The sequence below is a fragment of the Propithecus coquereli genome, unplaced genomic scaffold, assembly GCF_000956105.1.
Source record: "Propithecus coquereli isolate 6110/MARCELLA unplaced genomic scaffold, Pcoq_1.0 Scaffold210, whole genome shotgun sequence".
NCBI lineage: Eukaryota > Metazoa > Chordata > Mammalia > Primates > Indriidae > Propithecus > Propithecus coquereli.
The window spans coordinates 6,542,471-6,551,018 of record NW_012146079.1 but is presented as its reverse complement, the minus strand read 5'-3'; positions in this window follow the sequence as shown (position 1 = coordinate 6,551,018).

Sequence of the window (8,548 nt, the reverse complement as noted above, 5' to 3'; positions counted from 1 at the left end):
GTGAGCGTGGGGGTGAGCGTGAGCGTGGGGGTGAGCGTGGGGGTGAGTGTGAGCGTGGGCGTGAGCGTAGGGGTGAGCGTGAGCGTGGGGGTGAGCGTGAGCGTGGGGGTGAGCGTGGGCGTGAGCGTGGAGGTGAGCGTGGGGGTGAGCGTGGGGGTGAGCGTGGGAGCGGGTCTGACCCCTTCCCCGACCCCAGGCTGACCAAGGGCAACAGCTGGGACGAGGCAGGCTCTGTACCTGCACCACCCTAGAGAGCAGGCCCAGGATGTCTCATGTGATTTTGTTTTTGTTAATGTTAATGACAGATGCTGGTCCCTGGGAAGGTCTGGGCCTCCCGCCTGATACCTGGAGGCCCCCAGAATGTGTCGGATAGCAGGCCCAGCCTTTTCCTGTCTTACAGCATTTTCTTGTCTTACTAGGTCCCTTGTCCTCAGGATGGCAGCAGCCAAAGGGAGATTCCAGAAGGAGTGTCCTGGAGAAAGAAAAGAACAAAACCGGCCCTTGGAGGTGGGTGAGATGAGGAGTGCTCCTAATGGCACCCACGTGTGGGTCGGGCTGGCGCTCTGGGTCCTGGGATTGGTAGCTCCACAGTGCCCGTGACCGCAGGTGCGGCCGTGCCCGAACAGACCCTGTGTGCGGAGGAGCGAGGACTCGCTGGAAAGAGCCGGCTTCCTGTGACTGGATTTTCGGCTGGTCAGCCCAGCAGGGAAGTGGTCAGTGCAGCCAACGCCCCCCGTGCCGCAGCTCCCCAGTGAAGACACCGCAGCCCGGCCGGGGATGACAGGAGGGGCCTCCGCGGCCGCACTGACCGGTGCCTTTGCCACCGGAGCGTCCTCCTGTGTCTCCAGGTTCCGGGGTCAGGAGCGCAGCTCTGCTCACCGCACCTGCTGCCACCCAGATGGTGGAGCCTCTGTTGTCTGCCAACCGCAAGGCCCCCGCTCCCCCCTGTCCTGGGATCCCCTGCATTCCTGGCCCCCCCATCCTCAAATCTCCAAGATCCCCGGACTCTGCTTGTCATGGGCTGAACTGTGTCCCCTCGAAATTCACATGATGAAGCCCTCGCCCCCAGCATCCCAGAATGTGTTGGGACGCAGGGTCTTTAGAGAGAAAATTAAGTTAAAAGGAGGCCACCAGGATGGACTCTAGTCCAACATGACTGCTGTCCTTATAAGAAGAGGAGATTAGGTCACACACCGAGGGAAGGCCATGTGGGGACACAGGGGGAAGACGGACATCTGCAAGCCAAGGAGGGGCCTCAGGAGAAACCAGCCCTGCCAACACCCTGATCCCGGACTCCAGCCTCCAGACTGGTGAGGACGTAAATTTCTGTTGCTTAAGCCGCCTGGTCTGCAGGGCTTTGTCGTAGCAGCCCCAGCAATCTGTGCTGCGCTCCCCTCACGCAGAGGCCGGCTCCAGTTCCAGGGTTACGGTGCCAGGTCGCAAGTCCATATCTGCGCCTCTGGCCTCTTCTGAGGCCCAGCCTCTGTCCCCACTGGCTGCTCAGGGTCCCCACCTCCCCCCAGTGGAACTCCTGATAGCACAGGTGACCTCAGGCCCTGGCCACTTACTCTCACCTCAGCCCGGGACAAACTGGTGAGCCTCAGTTTCCTCATCTGTGAAAGTGCGGCTCAAACTGTCACGTGACAGGGGCATTTTTGAGGATTAGGGAAGGTTACATAAAGGCCAGCTCCACGTTTGACCTGCACTTGGCATCCCACAAACCGCAGCTTTTATTTTTATTATTTCTCTCAAACTTGATCTCCTTCCAGTATTTCCTGGGTCACCAAGCCAGGAGCCTTGGCCTGGGCCCCACACCTGCCACTCCCTCACCTGCCTGTCTTGTGGCTCAACATTGCCTGTTAAGCACCTGCTAAAAGGCAGCCATCGTCCTGGGCACTGAACACACAGATGCTGCAGACCCAGGTTTCAGCTTATCTGCACATTAAACAAACTGAATTTTAAACAATCAGCTGATATGGGACCTGTAGTGGGGGAAGCAAGGGCCTTTAAGCCTGTGGATTACCCTCCTCGACTGGCCTCCCTCATCTTTTACCCAGATGACTGCAAGACTCAAGCCTCTGGTTTCCAGCACTTCCAGAGTTTTCCTTCCTAGACAAAAATTCGGCCTGATCCCTTCCTGCTTAAAAATTTCCGGTGGCTACAGCTGCCTTCCACTGGGCCGAGCCCAGTCCAGCCCCACCTGCCGTCCAGCCACACTCCGCTACCCTGCGAGCACACATTCCCCCCTCTTCACTCCACCGTGTGAGACTTTGCCCACGCTGGGCTCTGGCTCCCACCACTCCACGTGGGCACCGGCAGCACCATCGCCTCGGTGCCCCTCCTCAGCACCCTGCCCTCTAACACTTCTTTTCTAGCTGGAAAACTCCCCCAAATCGTCTTCTCAAACCTGTGTCCAGCATCGCCTTCTTTGCCAAGTCTTCCTGCACGCCCCTCACAGCTCCCAGGGCTTTGGTTTTTTTTTAAAACGGGGTCTCACTTTAGCACTCAGGCTGCTCCTGAACTCCTGGGCTCGATCCTCCCATCTCAGCCTCCCGAGTAGCTGAGTACAGGCACAAGCCACTGCACCTGGCCTCCCAGTGCTCTTTATTGCCTCAATTTATCACCCCGTCGGATGGAATTTGTAGTGATTTCTTTACAGCCCTACTGTCCCTGCCAGATCAGGATCCCCATTAGGGAACAAAGTGATCGGGTCTGGCTGTATTTGCAGCCCCAGGTCTGGCGCACGGTGGGTGCTCAGTAAGTGAGGCCTGAATAAATGAATGGATGAATGAATGCATGCAGGTCTAGGTTTCTGGCACTTTATCTCATTTAATCCTCACACAGCAGAGAAAGTGCAAGGTTATAGGAAGGCCAGGTTCTCTCTCTGTCCTCTTGTCCCCCTTGCCTCCATGGTGCCCTGGGGCTTCTCTTTACCTGGGCCTCTACTTCCCAGGGCTGGCCCTGTCTCAGGACATTGACACCATAACATCCGGGGTCCCGGCACATGAATAATCTGCATTGTATGTGCCCACAGATCATATAAATACGTGTTGACTGGTAATTACACAGTGCTTCCTCTCTGCCTTCTTGCTGGTCTGTCTGCTTGGACGCCTGGGACTGCTGGCTGTGGGCCACAGCCAGCTCCAGTCGGTTTAACAGGCATTTGTCTGGCTCCAAGGGCTGTGCCAAGCAGCTGTTCTCACGCCCAGCTGAGGGGAGGAATTGCCTGTGGAACCCCCAGAGAGACTGATTCCGAAATTTAGGGGGGGGGAGGGTCTGCCACATTTGGAGGGCAGAAAAGACAAGGAAAAGGCGTTTCTGGTAGAAAAAATACGGTGAGCAAAAGGAGGAGGATCATACAAGTGAGGATGGGTCTGCGATTCAGACAGAGGGAGCACTCTGAGGAGTTGAGGGGAATAAGGTTGGAAAGGGAAGTCAATAAACGCTAATTTCCTCTCATTTCCCTTAATTAAAAAAGACAGGCATCCAGGCATGGTAGCTCACACCTACAATCCCAGCGCTTTGGGAGGCTGGGGCAGAAGGATCTCTTGAGCCCTAGAGTTCAAGACCAGCCTGAACACCATAGCGAGACCCCATCTCTACAAAAAGTTCAAAAATTAGCTGGGTGTGGTGGCACACACCTGTAGTCCCAGCTATTCTGGAGGCTGAGGCAGGAAGATCACTTGAGCCCAGGAGTTTGAGGTTGCTGTGAGCTATGATGACACTACTGCACTCTAGCCTGGGTGACAGAGTGAGACCCTGTCTCTCTGTGTCAAAAAAAGAAAAAAAGGCAGGTAATCAAGGTGTCTTGGGAACCAGGTCTGGAGCCAGAGGTGCATGGGCACGGGGGCACGAGCCTCCTCAGACCAGAGCCTGAGTCTGGATCCCCCTGGCTCTGCGCCCTGTCCTGCTAGTTAACCTTTCTGCTAAGGATTACAGATTCCTTAACAAATATGATAAACCCAACAGCAGCCTCCGGTTATTAGTGCTCACTTCCTGCCAGACACCAAGCCCAGCCCTTTATCTCATTTAATCCGCACCTCAACCCTCCCAGGTGGCAACTGTTCCCACCCTCATTTTGCCAGATAAGTTTCTGGAGGTTGGGTAATTCGCCCAGGTCACACGCCAGTAAGTGACCTGACTCTCGGGCTCATCTTGAGCCAGGCTGGTGTGTATTGACTCAGAGAACCTACGAGAGGCCAGGGCACAGTGGGCACTTGATACTGCTCACGTCCCTCAGCCCAGGACACCAGGGAAAGGGACCCAGGTCTGCCGTCAGCCAGGATGGCTGTCCTGCTCTCTGGCCCTCGCAGGACGCTGCCAAGGGACAGAGGCAAAGGCTGCATGGAGGAAGCAGAGAATGGGTTCGAGTGCTTTCCTCTCTCCCCAGCGCTGAGCTGCTTGGTTCTATGAACACATGAAACTACCAGCGACGACTGGCAGGTGGGCACCGAGCCCGGTCTTCGTCCTGGCAGCCAGGGCACCGGCCAGGGCTGTGGCCGGGCTGGGAACTGAGTGCTCAGCGCCTGGCGCCCTCTGGTGGCTCAGGGGGGCCTCTCCTGGCCTCTGGGCGACTGGGCCCTGGCTGCGTAAGGGACACTTTTAAGAGCCACCAGGGCAGTCCTCGAGGGTCTGGGAGCTCGTCCATGAGTTGAGTGGGGAACATCAGAAAGAGGACTCGGATGTGGAGGCTGGGATTTTGGCGCCAGCTCCTGTAGTCACCTTCACGTGTGAGATGGGGTCCTCACCCGTCCCTCCCTGCCTCCCAGGGTCCTGGTGGGAATCCTACTGGATGCCATGGGTGACGGCACCTTGTCAGCTCAAAAGTGCTACTATGGAGCAGAGAATTGTGTTCATGAGACAATGACTATTATAACAGTCCCGGACACTAAGGGCCCACGGTGGCTGGGCGTGGGGGAAGGAGCTGGCAGGGAAGACAGGAGGAGCCCGGCAGAGGGGAGGGGTGGGCCACACAGCCCAGGGCCCGGGCGGGCTCAGCAGAGAAACACATCTGCTTAGGGCAAAGGGAGGGAGCATTATTCCAGGACACTGGCAATGGCGTTGGAAGGAACTCCGAAAATGTTCATTTCTTGTTCCTTTCTCTTATTCGAAAGGCAGTAGGAATGACGGTTGTATTTGATTCTATAAAACAGAAAAAAATGAAAATATCTACTTCTCTGAGCAAGTTTCCCAGTGACTCGGACAAGGTCCCCATCCCCACCAAAGGCTGTATGGAGGCCAGTCCTGGCCGCTGTTTTCTGGATCTCCTTCCCAGACGCCCCCTCTGCCTACACCCTGACCTTCTCGCTCAGGCTTGTTCCAGCCGGAGGGCCCCTCAGTCACAGCAGTGAGGGCAGCTGCCTGTCCACAGCAGGAGACATCAGCACTTCCCAAATGGGTCTTGGTTTTAGACATACCTGGATTGGTACCCAGGCCTGACCCTTCATTGGCCGTGTTCCTAACAGTGAAACAGGGAAATGGTAAACTACGTTGTCATGAATAAATTAGAGATGAAACGAGATCATGGATCCTGTGTGCGTAATACTGTGCCTGGCGCATAGAAAGAACACACACTTCCATTTATTTATGAAGTTTCTACACTTTGGGTCGTGTATGAGAAGTTGCTTGACAGGGAACATCAGCTGGGCTTCCCATCTTAGGAGAGAGGAAAGCTTGCAGGGCGTGGGGTTGCGGAAAGGGGACGGATTGTGTCAGAGCACGCGGTCACCTGCCAGCGGGCCTCCAGGCTGCGCGGTGATCCAGGCTACACAAAGGCTTTGCCCAAAGCAACTGACCACCCTGGGAGAAGGACAGGCAATTATTATTTATTTCCCGTTTTAATGAAATAATAATACATCGAAACGAAAATAGACTCATGACTTGCCCAAGGTCAAGTGAGGGTTGGTACTCAGTGCAAAACTTTCCGTTACCAGAAATGTATTAACTAAACTGGTGGAAGGATAACAATATTTATTGTAATTTAACTGAAAAGGTACTACAAATGAAATTCCAATTTCATATTCACTGATCTTAGAATTCAGGATGGAGTAGTAACTGACAGGCACCCCCCCAATTTCTCAGGCTCTCCTAGTCACCCAATTCTGAAGTACCTCAACTGATAACAGAAGTCTCTGATGTCTAACTGAACCTCACGTGTTCTGCTCCAGCCCAGCGAAGTGCATTTGTAGTCACTTTTGTTTTTGAGGAAAGAATATTTATCCACATAATCCCTCCTAAAATGGAAAACTGTTATGAAATTGAAATTGATTTCCATCCCAATCCCTTTTAAACATGCCTGAGGTACTTCCCTCTTACCTGAAGAAGCCCAGAGCTGTAAGAATTGGCAAGATGCCTTTAAAGTAGCCACCTACTGAAAAGGCTCGGGGGCAACCTCTTGGGGAGGGGCGGGAGCACTCACAGGTACCTCCAGGCAGAGTGGCCAGGACAGACATTTACTAAGCTTCCCACATCCCGGCAGTTGGGCACAACCACAGCCCTTCAGTGCTCAATCAACACTTGCTGACTGAATAAAGAAAGTCAAAACCAAACCAGGAATTACTAGGTCCAAGGACAGACTGGGAGCTGCACAGCGTTTTCGTCCCAGCAGACAGGACCCCACGGGCAGGCGGGAAAGAGCTTTCATCCATGCATGCGTTCATTCAGCAGTGTTCGTTTGGTGTCATGCACCAGGATTGGGAAGATGGGGGACAACCCAGCTCTCATGCCTGGGGCGTTCCTGCCCAGTGCTCCCAAACACAGCTCTGGACTAAAGTGGGGCAGGCAGGACATGCTGCAGCCCTGACTGACCGCAGCAGGGCCGTGCATCTGCTGTCCAAATGTATTTTGTGGCTCAGCAATGCCCTTATGTGACTCCTAAATCAACATGACATAAAAGATGTGCAGTGAAATGTCTTGCTCCTGCCCTGCCCTCCCCTGGCACATTCCTGCCCCCTCAACCAGGTACCCCTTTTATTGGTTTCTTGCATATCCTTATCTAGTTTCATACTTTCCCCCTTCGTAAAGGTAGTATACCATCCCCCCTGGCTTGGACCTTGGAAAGAGGTGCATTTTATTTTCAAAATGCACTGATTTCACATATCACCAACCCACCCTGTGTTCTGTCTGGTTTATTGGTAGAGTGGAGTGGAGCTCAAGGCTTTGCAAAAGTGAATATCTGATCAGATGTGCAGAAAGGCCTGTGTCTGCTGCCCAGGTGCTGAGGGGAAGCACGGCCACTGTTTCTCTGGAGAGCGTTGCCTAGTAACATTTGCAGGGGACATACGTAGACAGGGGACGAAGGAGGCTGTTTGTGATCACAAGTGGCCTATGAGTGGGGAGCAGTGGGAAAAAAAAGTTTAAATCATTTAACTACCAAAATCATGTCTGCTTATTGTGACCAACAAATAAACAGAGAAATCAAGTCAGAAGTCAACCTCAATCCCACTTCCCCAAAGTAACTGTCGTGAATAGGTGAGGCAGAAGCTTTTGCCCGCATTGTACATAGAGAGAGCAAAGTGAAGGCAACAAATAAGCGTTTTTCTGGGGTCTGAAGGGAAGGCCACTGAGATGGGATGGAGGGCTGCCTAGGCCTGGCTGCCCAGGGGAGGAGCGGTGGGAACTGGGAATGGGGCGGGCGGGCAGGACACGGAGCAGGTGGCCGGCATTAGTGTCAGCAAGTGGCGTCTGTTCCCTCTTAGCAGGAGCAGAAATCCCAACACTTCTGCTCGTTCAATCTCGTTATTGGAGTGGCCAAGGAAAGACACCACTGTACTCACGTGGAGAAGAGACAGCGAGATCAGCTTCAGTGGTAGGCGTCAGTCCCCTGTGGCCAGCAGGTCCCTCCTGGCTGCTGACACAGGGCCATTGGCCTGCACACACCCTTCTGTGCTGCAGCAGAAAGACCCTATCCCCTCCCCAAAGGGGACAAACGCAGCAGTAGCGGTGTTGGCTGGGTGCCGTGTGATGTGCATGCTTACACAGAACAAAGGAACACACACTGAGTGTGAAACAGAGAGGATATTGCCACACAAGGTGACAAGTCCAGCACAAGCTTGAGGATTCCTGGTAAGGAATGTTCCAGGCCCAAGGCCTATTGTCATGTAGCCAAGAGGGGGTTGAAAGACTGAGACTGCCTTTCCCAGCAGAACACTTCCCTGCCACTCAGCCCTCCATGCTGCCTTCTCTCCCTTCCCGTTTGCCGCATCTGTGTCCACATCTGTTCCCAGTACTCAGACAACTCAGAACAGGGACAGTCTTACTGACTAGGGCACACCCAGGCTTCACAGGGTGCTTGGCACAGAGGAGCATTCGGCAAATATTTAGTTTAAAGGCTGTGCTCAGCCCCAGCACCAACTCACGCAGGGGCATCCAGGGGCTTTGCTGGTGGCTCCGGTGCCTGGTGGGACTGGGATACAAGCTCTAGAAGCTCTGTCCAGGGCCTGACAGACTGGGGGCTCCCCGACTGACTCAGGGGGTGCCAGCCCTGACTGTGACAGCTTGCAGCTCCTGCCCCAGGGCTGGTGAGCCCTGTGAGGTGGGCAGCAGGGAG